The sequence below is a fragment of the Mustela putorius genome, unplaced genomic scaffold, assembly GCF_011764305.1.
Source record: "Mustela putorius furo isolate JIRA1106 unplaced genomic scaffold, ASM1176430v1.1 tig00003845_pilon_pilon_pilon, whole genome shotgun sequence".
Taxonomy (NCBI): domain Eukaryota; kingdom Metazoa; phylum Chordata; class Mammalia; order Carnivora; family Mustelidae; genus Mustela; species Mustela putorius.
The window spans coordinates 6524979-6535936 of record NW_025421998.1 but is presented as its reverse complement, the minus strand read 5'-3'; positions in this window follow the sequence as shown (position 1 = coordinate 6535936).

The following is a 10958-nucleotide window of genomic DNA, read 5'->3' as shown; positions in this document are numbered from 1 at the left end:
ATTGGAATATAAAGGAGAAAAGTGTTGTTAAAATTACTGATTTGACCTTGGGAAAATCAAGTAGGGAATTATTTAAATCAATAAGAGTCCAACCAAAGGGCAGGTAAGAGGAAACTTGAAAAATGAATGGCCTCTACCATAAATAAAAAAATGACTAGTTTGAAAACATAAGAAAAAAATCTATACATAAGGGAAACAAATATTATAACTTATAGAAATTAACTTGAAATACACTAGACTTTGAGAAGGATATGGGAATAGAGAGCTACTGCATGTGTATGAGATGAGAAAACACAATACGCAAAGACTCAAATATTGTTAATCTATAAATTCAGTGCAATAGCAATTAAGATTTAATAAGATTTTTTAAGGAAAATGGCAAATCGAGTCTCAATTTATAAAGAGTAAATGTACACAAATACATGTACACATCTACATGTATGTAGATGAACTGTGTGTAAAAGATAATAGAGAAACATAGATTATTTACATAATGCACAAATAGTCTCTCAGGGATAGTGTAAGTCATTTTTTTTTTTTAAGAGAGCGAGCATGAGCAGGTAAGCAACTTGGGGAGAAAATGAGGAGAATCCCAAGCAGGCTCCACACTAAGCATGGAACCCAATGCAGGGCCTGATCTCAAGACCTTGAGATCATGACCTGAGCTGAAATCAAGAGTTAATTGCTTAACCGACTGAGCTACCCAGGCATCCCTAGTGAAAGTCATTCTTAAAATAGAAAAAGTAAACTATAACAGAAAACAATTAGAAATTTAATTAGAGTAAGTAATTTGTGCAATAAAAGCCTTCACATATTCAAAACAAATAAAAGATTTTGGGACATATATTTAAAAATATATAATAGACAAATGATAAACAGATTACATAAAGAGTTTCTATAAATTAGTACAAAAAACTGATCTATAAAATAAGGAAAGATTTATATAGAATAGAAAGCACAAAAAGCACAATGACTAATTCATATATAAAATGATCTCAATCTCACTGGAAATTAAAATAACACTGAAATATTATTTTTCATTGGTGAAAATAGGAAAATTTGAAATTTGATAATATCAACGTTTAATTTATGAAATAATAAATTGGTACAGCCTCTTTGATGAGTAATATGGAAGTGTGAATATATTTCTCCCCACAACGTAATTTCTAGATATCCATCTTACAAATAGTCCTACAGCTACACAAAGGGTACCAACAATAACATCTGCTGAAGGGTTCTAATAGCCAAAAACATTAGAAATAACCAACATACCAAGAGAATGGTTTCAAAAATTGTATTATATTCATTCTTTGGAATACTTTCCCACAGTTGAAGATAAAGATATAGTCAATCGATAGATATCGATCTTCAATATCTATCTATCGATATCTCCAGATAAACTTTCTTGGCTACCTCACCAAGATACATTGTAAAATAAATGGAAAATATAACACAATATATAATATATGCCTTAAAAAGATTCTCAAAACAATACCATATAGCTCATGCCAGTTCAGATATGTATAGAAATATGTCTGAAAATATCACATGAAATTAATATGTATGATCAGCTCTAGACAATAAAAAGGGGACTGGAATTGGGTTGGACATCAAAAGAGAATTAGTCATCCACTACAGTGAGTCTTGTGTTTATTTATATGTGTTTGTTTAGTTGTTTATGTATTAATTATGTAAGTAAAATTAATTTAAAAATAAAATTTCATAACATGAATTTAACTTTGCACATTGTATTTGGGACTGAAACCAAATTTAGCTTCTGCACTGTTTTCTTTTTTGGAGTACCCCCAAATTAAGTATAAAATGTAAAGGGTAGATCACACAGAGATACATCGCTAAGGACACACACGCTTGGTTAGTGCCAGCCAGCCTGTCCTCCAACAAGGTAAGCATGGAATGAGCTAGTGGGGAAGCTGCAGGGAAAGGTGCTAGGGACAGCTACCCTTTCAAGGAGAGGCAGCTTGCCCCCCTTCAATGCTCTGGTGTGTCCACAATCTGAGCTAGCAGCATTTCTTCCCCAAGTCTGGGCAAGGAAACCAGAGTTGCATCGAGGTCTGCCTCATAGTCATGGTCCACAGGAAACCCATTTCCACACTCTCCATGAAATGCAAACGTTGACACTTTGTCAGTGTTCAATGATGATTGGCCAAGCTGGTGTGCAGATACTTTCACTAAGGAGCACAGGAGCCTTCTCACAGATCCTTATCACAGTGTCTCTGTGACCTTTCTTTCAAACACATGAAATATATTTACACAAAAATAACATGAAAAGTATACCATTCCCAATAACTAAATTATAAAACAACTATGAAAATTGAAGTTCAAAAACGGTATAAGACATATAAATACTACTGAAATTCCCTCACTAACTGGAAGAATATTGGTAAATAGTGACACCACATAGATTTATTGGTGGACTTAATATTGAAAAGCTATTGATTATCCATATATATATATTTCTTATAAAAATTTTATTAATTTCTTCCATTTTTTATAATTTTCCTCCTTATGCTTTTTGGAATTTTCTCAACATTTTGCATGACAAACCTATATAGGTTTTGGTTTGGACACATGTCACTTCTGCTGACACTCCTTTCCCACACTATGCTTTTCTCAATCAACTGTTCTCAAATATTGTACCGCTAAAATTTCCTTTCATATCTTCTACAAATCTGCCATGTGAGGTTCATGAAGGCTACTGTAACTGACCCATGCACTTTAGTCTAAGGTGAGGAGGTCACTGATTTTGCCTCTGTCCCACATGTATGTGGAAACATGCTCCATCTAGTCCACTCATGACCTAAGAAGGTCACAACCTCTCTTAGCATATTCCTTAGTTTAGCCTATATACAAAACACTTGGCCGGCTTTCTTATAGATGAAATTTTGCTTATTGGTGTTTCCAGTTTCAAAGAAGAGTTTCCTGATCTTTATGCACAGTTCAGCATGTGATTAGTTTGAGGATACAAAGATGGGCATAATCGGTATTCTCTTCTGTTATTACCTAGTCAGCACACTCTATTGTTGTGTAAACATTAAACCAACTTAATATATATATAAATAACCTGTTATATGTATGACATTGGAAAGTTAAAGAAAAAAACCCAATCTGTTATAAATTTCAGTGTTTGAATAAAAATAATGTAACTGACTGAGATAAGACACTTGTTTCAAGATACACGTATCTTATGTGTTATGTAAATAAAAGTAATCATCTGTGTAAATGTAACTGTGAAATAGGACGTGCACATCTACTAAGTGAAAATTATTAAGCAAAAGCCAACAGTTATCTATAAGAGAGGTATACTTGATGAATTGTGAATTTCTTTTTTTTAATTTTTAAAAGATTTTATTTATTATTATTTTATTTATTTATTTATTTGACAGAGAAAGAGTTCACAAGCAGACAGAGAGAGACGGGGAGCAGGATCCCCGCTAAGCAGAGATCCCAATGCGGGGGTCATCCCCAGGATCCTGAGATCATGACCTGAGCTGAACGTAGAGACTTAACCCACTGAGCCACCCAGGCACCCCTTAATTGCGAATTTCTAAACTCTTGTTGATTATTTACAACTGTGACTGACATGTTAATTTCTGGATTTTTAGCCAAATAAGGTGGTATAATTTGTATTATATATAATTTGTAATATAATCATGCTATCTTTCTTGGTGAAAGTCAGAATAAGTCTTTGTCACCAATATTTATTGAATCTTGCCATAATAGTAATAAAATGAAAGTATTGCACACTGTAAGATCTTCACCCTTTTGCTGTTATGGGAATTGGCAGAACTTAGTAATGACTACCATTTCTTCAAATCAAGGACTATATACTCAAAGACATTCACAGTTTGCCACTTACTGGAAAATTAGAATGAATACATTCCAAAATCAATTTTTGCTTCTGAATGTAAAAAAAATGCTGAATATTATGATACAAATTGTAGAATCAGACTTATTATAAAACACACCTTGTACTGAAGAAAGTACCACTTCTTAAGGCATTGAGCTCTGTGACCCTAAAAGGAGTAATTGAGCATTCCCGGTTGATAACAGGACATACCACCTTTCCCCTAAAGTTGGAATTTCTAGCATTAATCTGGCTAGGAAACTTCGGTTGTGTCATTGGACAACAACCATAGTTGTTAGGATCCAGGGTGCTTGAATTTAAGATGGCTCTGCTCCTTAAGGCAAAGTGTTCAATATTTCCTAATTAGGATCTTACTCTCAAGCAAAACCTTTTCCTTGTACAGAGAACTCTGAACCTAGAATTTTTCCAAGATCCCAGTGAGGTCTTACCTGAGAGAGTCATGGTGTCTTGAAGCTGAACCACGAAGTCCAGGATACTTTTGTTGCATGGTTTTAATTCTATTCTAAATGAGATTAGGCTGGTTTGTAGGACTAGGACTTAATGAAATGCCCATGATTCTTTTCTGTTTTTATTCTGTTCTCTCTTTTTTTTTTTCCTTTTCTTACTTCCTTCTTCTTCTCTCTCTCTCTCTCTTTCATACTTTCAACTTTGAGCTTGTTAATGGTCTCACTGGAGGCTTCGGGAATAAATGCATTACTGACCTCTGCTTTGCAATGAAGAATGAAAATCCCAGAAATGTGAGTTCTCCCCATCATTTCTTGCTTTAAACATTAAAAACATATGCAGGCCTGAATGTAAAAGAGCTAATTTAGTTAATCCAATTAACTTCATCATGCAAGTGCAACATATCATTAATGCTCTTTCCTCCCATTTGTTTAATGGATTATCTAATTTGTTTAATATAAAAAAAGTAAAACAAAATTAGATTCAGATTCAAATGTTGACGGGGTTTGCTGAGAATGTGGGATGGAAAAGGAACACAGAATCCTGTAATGCCAAAGCGAAGGCATGAAGCAAGTTTTATGCATTCCATAAACCTTAACTAGATTTCATTTTAACAGAACTAAGTAATGCCATTATAGAAATCGTGCGCCTTGCCATGTGTTCCCCATGTATGGGCTCATCTTAAACTCATCTTTACCTTAAACTCATATTTCCTTGAAATGCAGGCACTTAAGCAAACCCAGCCACAAATTAGGTAACTAGATGTTATGTCAAACTAAATGCTTTTGCCTCGTTTCTCTTGTTCATTTGATCCATCACCAAACTAATGTTCAATTTCGAAGACTACACTCTGGGAAAGATTTCTCCCACACATATCAGTAGTCTTGGGGTATTCTCATCGACCCTCCCTCCTTATCTCTCTCTCTCTCTTCTTGAGTTCCTTCATTTTTAGAATGCAAATAGCTACCTGTACAGATAAAAGCTTAAATTAGATTTAAATTAATTTTAATTAATTTTTAGATTTAAATTTAAATTAAATTAGAAAGATTAAAGCTTTCAGAGTATAAAATATCATAAGTAGAAAAAAAAACAACGTATTAGTATATTCTGACAAACCAGAGAGAGCTTCTTGCAAAACTTTGGGGCTAAAATACAATCTTCTCTTTCATTTTGTTGTGCTTTGTTTTGTTTTTCCTTGGCTTTGTTTTATGGGCAAACAAGACCACAGGGGCTATGCTTCCTGAGTCCTCATATACCAAATATGTCCTCTTACGCCTTCACATTACTTTCCATGTCTTAAATATAATTGTCACATAAGACATGTGACTCTGGCCTTATTTAAACTACTTTTCAAACATAAATTATCTTCTTTTTAAAAAGATGTATTTATTTATTTGAGAGAGAGAAAGAGAGTGTGTGCATGTGTTTGCACACACAGATGCTGGGGGAGGGCTAGAAGGAGACAGGGAGAGAATCTCAAGCAGGCTCCATGTCCAGCAAGGAGCTTGACACAGGGCTCTATCTCATGACCCTGAGACCATGACAAACTGAAATCAAGACTTGGGCTTAACTGACCGAGCTACCCAGGCACCCCAGAAATTATCTCCTTAAGCAAAATATATGCACCTTAATTTACTCTTACTTTAATTCTTACAAATATTTTGTACTTTTTCCTTCTCCATGTCTCAGATTTTGCTAGACTGAAATTTATTTTTAAGCTCATTTTTGCATTTTGTATGCTATTTTCCTAATGGGCACTCTTCATATTTTACAAAAAATTATCAATTTGTATTGTTCTAACAATATGAAGAATTATTCAGTGGCTGCAAGATAGAAAAATTTAGAAAATGGGGCGCCTGTGTGGCTCAGTTGCTTAAGCATCTGTCTTTCGGCTCAGGTCATGATCCCAGGGTCCTGTGAGCACCACATTGGGCTCTCTGCTTAGCAGAGGAGCCTGCTTCTCCTTCTCCCTCTGCTCCTGCTCATGTTCTCTCTCGCATTCACTCTCTCTCTCTCTCAAATAATGAAATAAATCTTTTAAAAGATAAAAAAATTAAATTAAAAAAATGTAGAATTATTTCCTTCTCTCATTTCATGGTATAGTTTGTTGAAGTTAGCTGAAATTTTAGTTCCAGATTGTTGCTTGTGTTTATATCAATAATTTATAACTATCTCTCTTTCACTTTGCTTACACTGATGGAAAAAAAGAATTTAAAGGTAAACAAATTATAAAATATTTGAAAATTTTATATGGAAGCAAAATATTACATTCCCCTTATAATCCATTTTTAATTTTTTTTCAATTTAGAAGCCTTTTGTTCCCTTCATGTTTCACTGTTTTATCCAATGCTAAGAAATGGGATTTTGTACAGAGCCCTGAGACTGCAGCCTCTCCTAATTAGCAGCTGCTTGTGAGAGAAACACAAGACAGATACAAAAGAGGAAAGAGTAGTTCACTCTGGTGGATGAAATAGAATTTTAAATAATGAAAGCATGTGGAAGGAAATAATTTATCAGACTTAGAAAATGAAACTTATACACAAGACTGTCATCTTTCTTTTTTGTTTTTTTCCCTGCATGAAGCAATCATAAAATACTTGACCTTGAATTTCTTCTGCAAGGTAACCTTAAGTCTCTAAGGAAATTTTTCCCCCCAATTAATCATCATGAGTGGTATTCAAATTTGTAAATTTATATATATAACTGTAAAAGATATATAAACATCCTTTCCTCCTTTTTTTAGTTAAAAGAATGTTTTCCTATCCTCTTCTATGCCAAAAAAACAGGTGCTTTTTTTTTTTTTTAAATAATGAGTGTGGGTGATTGTCACATCATCTGTGATGCATAGCAGATGAACAGCTTCAGACCTACCTATTATTTTGAAACATTGCATATATCAAGAATAACACCAAAGTTACTGGCCTTTTATTGACCTTTGACTTCATACAAAGTAATCTTAACTACATCTCTGTTCATCTGGAATCTGTGTCATGGGAAGAGTCAGGTAAGAACTTCTGCTCATGTGAAATACTGCTGATACTCTGGTCTGATTTTCTTTTTTTGTTATTGGTTTCTAAGATACCTGATAATCTTGGAAGGAACTGAAGGCCTACTTGCACTGTTAGGAGATCAAAGCTATACATAAATTAGAGATTCAACTGATAGAGAGGGTCCAGGGCAGGTGAGTCTAAGAATTATGACATTTACTCTTTTATTCACAAGAAATAAGTGTTGCTGTTGTTTTGTTTTCTCTTTCTTTTTTTAAAATTTAACTTAATTTATTTTATTTTATTCTTTCAGTGTTCAAGATTCATTGTTTCTGCATCACACCCAGTGCTCCATGTAATGCATGCCCTCCACAATACCCACCACCAGGCTCACCCAACCTCCCAACTCCCTCCCCTCCAAAACCCTCAGTTGGTTTCTCAGACTCCATAGTCTCTCATGGTTCATCTCCCCCTCCGATTTCCCCCAACTCCTTTCTCCTCTCCATCTCTCCATGTCCTCTGTGTTTTCCTTATGTTCCACAAGTAAGTGAAACCATATGATAATTGACTCTCTGCTTGACTTATTTCATTCAGCATAATCTCCAGTTCTGTCCATGTTGATACAAAAGTTGGGTATTCATCCTTTCTGATGGAGGCAAAAAATAACAGTGTGTTAAGAGAGAAGATTCAAGTCAGTTGAGCATGAGAAAAAAACAAATGATCAACTAATTCTCTGGCTTCTAAACTCCTACAACACCTCTATCTTAGGAAACCTTGCCACCTGAGTCACTGTTTCCATGCTGGAGTCTTTTAAAGCCAAACCCCAACGATGCTTTAAAAAAAAGAAAGAAAGAAAAGAAAATTTCCTTTTCTAGTCTCTGTCTTATGTACATGTAATTACTTTCTGGGTGTTCAAAGGATATAATTCAGGTGTTCTTGAGTTGTACATGTTTTCTTAGTATCACCCCTTTCCCGAAATTTCACACACACACACCCCAGCACAACACACAGAAACCCTGTCAGCAAGTTCTTTTCTGAGATCCCATTGGATACATAATATATAATCTCCAACACTCTGTCGCTCATTATTTAACAAAAGCCCAGTAGAGATACACTTTTACAAGTAAAGTTTTTGAAAGAATACAATACATTTGCATTTGTGCTATATTCCAAAATTTACTTTTTTACATATTTTCCTTTGGAGACCAGAAGCAAGTGAATAGCTTGAACAAATCATTTGACCCTCTGTATAATTAATTCTATGGAAGTAAATTTTGACTTGTTACCAGCACCCTGTATTCACACTAAAAAAACACCCAGTAAAAGGGCACCTGGGTGGCTCAGTGGGTTAAGCCTCTGCCTTTGGCTCAGGTCATGATCTCAGGGTCCTGGGATCGAGCCCCTCATCAGGCTCTCTGCTCAGTGGGAAGCCTGCTTCCCCCTCTCTCTCTGCCTGCCTCTCTGGCTACTTGTAATCTCTCTCTCTCTGTCAAATAAATAAATAAATAAAATATCTTTAAAAAAACCAAAAACACCCAGTAAAGATATGCTTATATAAATAGTAAATGTTTATAATTATTTTACATATTATAAATAATTATAAATTATCAGTCCTCCTCCATTAGGAGGATCACCATCTACAGAAGTACTGTTCAATATCCATCACTGATAATACAGGTAACATCACCAGTAAGGACACACTTTTGTCATTGTTTGCTAAGAAGTTTAAAAACAAATTAACTTCCCATATTTAGCTTGTTTGTAGATCAATCTGTTACACATTTTGAGCTCATTTAGGTCTCATTTCTAAACTCACTGTGCCTTGTCCTTTTTAGTGTTCAGTGGAGGGTGATGAATGACTGACTTCTTTTTTTTTTTAATTTAATTTATTTATTTGACAAACAAAGAAAGAGCGCAAGGAATCAGAGTGGCCGGCAGAGGGAGAGAGAGAAGCAGGCTCTGCTGAGCAGGGAGCCCAATGCAGGGCTCAATCCCAGGACCCTGAATCATGACCTGAGCCAAAGACAGCCACTTAATCAACTGAGCCATGCAGGCGCCCCAAATGACTAATTTCTTGATAAAATTATGTTATTACATGTATATGTGTGGGTATGGGACATGTTATATTGATATCCTTAAAAGTGTTCATGTACCTGGACTTAATAATTTAATGTCTGAGAATACAGTTAAGGTTCTAATAAAATATGCACATGAAGATTTGTGAGCTGGAATTTGTTATAAAGAAGTTAATATTGTAAAATAACATCAGAATCCAATAATAAAAGAATTGTTAATTAAATTCTGTGGTAATAGTATATGCTATTATAACACATTTAAGGAGAATTAATTCTCATGTTATGATGTCGAATGAACAAAGCGGAATATAGATATAAAATAATTCAGTATGGTTTCCATTTTATGAGAACTGTATATATTTTAATGGAAAGATAAAATGTAAATCCCTATATCAAAATGTTCTCAGAGGTTCTCTGAGTGATGGGACTTTGGATACTATTATTGGATTATTACATTTTTCTTCATTGGTTTTGCCAAAATAAATGTGTATAACTGTTTTTAAGAGGGGAAAAAAGTATATTAAAGTTATCATTCTGGAGGACAAAAGAAAAAGAATATTACGTGGAATATCTAGAAGAAAGTTAGGTTTTGTTTTGTTTTGTTTGCAATTACCCTTCCAGTCAGCAAAGAGTAAAAGAATAAAACCAAACATTTGACATTTGTCTTGTGCATTGAATGATTACATTGTTACAGAAGAGCCAGATAATTTATTTATGAATTTTGGGTATATTTTTTAAAATATTCAATTGCTAAAACATTTTCTGGGAGCTGTACAAAAATTCAAAATATAAAATCAATCAAATTACAGAGAAGAATAGACTGAGGATTCCAGCATTACCATTTGGACGACTGATCAGGCAAAGGCAAATAAAACTAAAATATTGTGTGGGGATGGCAGATTAAGAACTGACCTTTGTGACATCAGAAAAAATAAAAAGAATAAGAATCTCTTAACTTTGTGTCCCTCAACTAAGGAAAGATGACTTTGCATATAAATTGATTCCTTTTGAAGTTAAATGGCTATAAAGCAGCAATGATAGGCTTAGCCTTTATCAAGCATATGTGAAGCCATGCACACTCCTTGTCATTGACTGAAATTTGTTCAAATATCAGTCTGGAAAATCTTCTCTAAAGGTATAGGATGCTACAGCACACACACACACACACACAAATATGTGAACAAAATGATATAATATACTACGCCCTATACTATAAACTTTGTGATTAAAAACAGCAAACAAGAAACTTGATATGTTTCTTCATAAAAACAAATGAGTATGATCAACCCACGTAAATTCAAAAAACATGTTGAAAGTAAAGTCTTGCCTTCAGTTTCTACTTCCAAGTGTTTTTTTATAAAGAAATAATCAAAGTTGGAAATATAATAAAAATTCAAATCCTCTTCAAATTTATATACTGGTGGTGTCAGTAAGATGGTGTAACAGAAAGCCTACTCGTTAAAAAGAATGAAGTTGCATTTAATTCAGGGGTTTAGAAAAATTTTACATGGAAGATTTCAATGAAATCTTTGAACGAAAGGAATATATCTTTAGCCTCAAAATCCA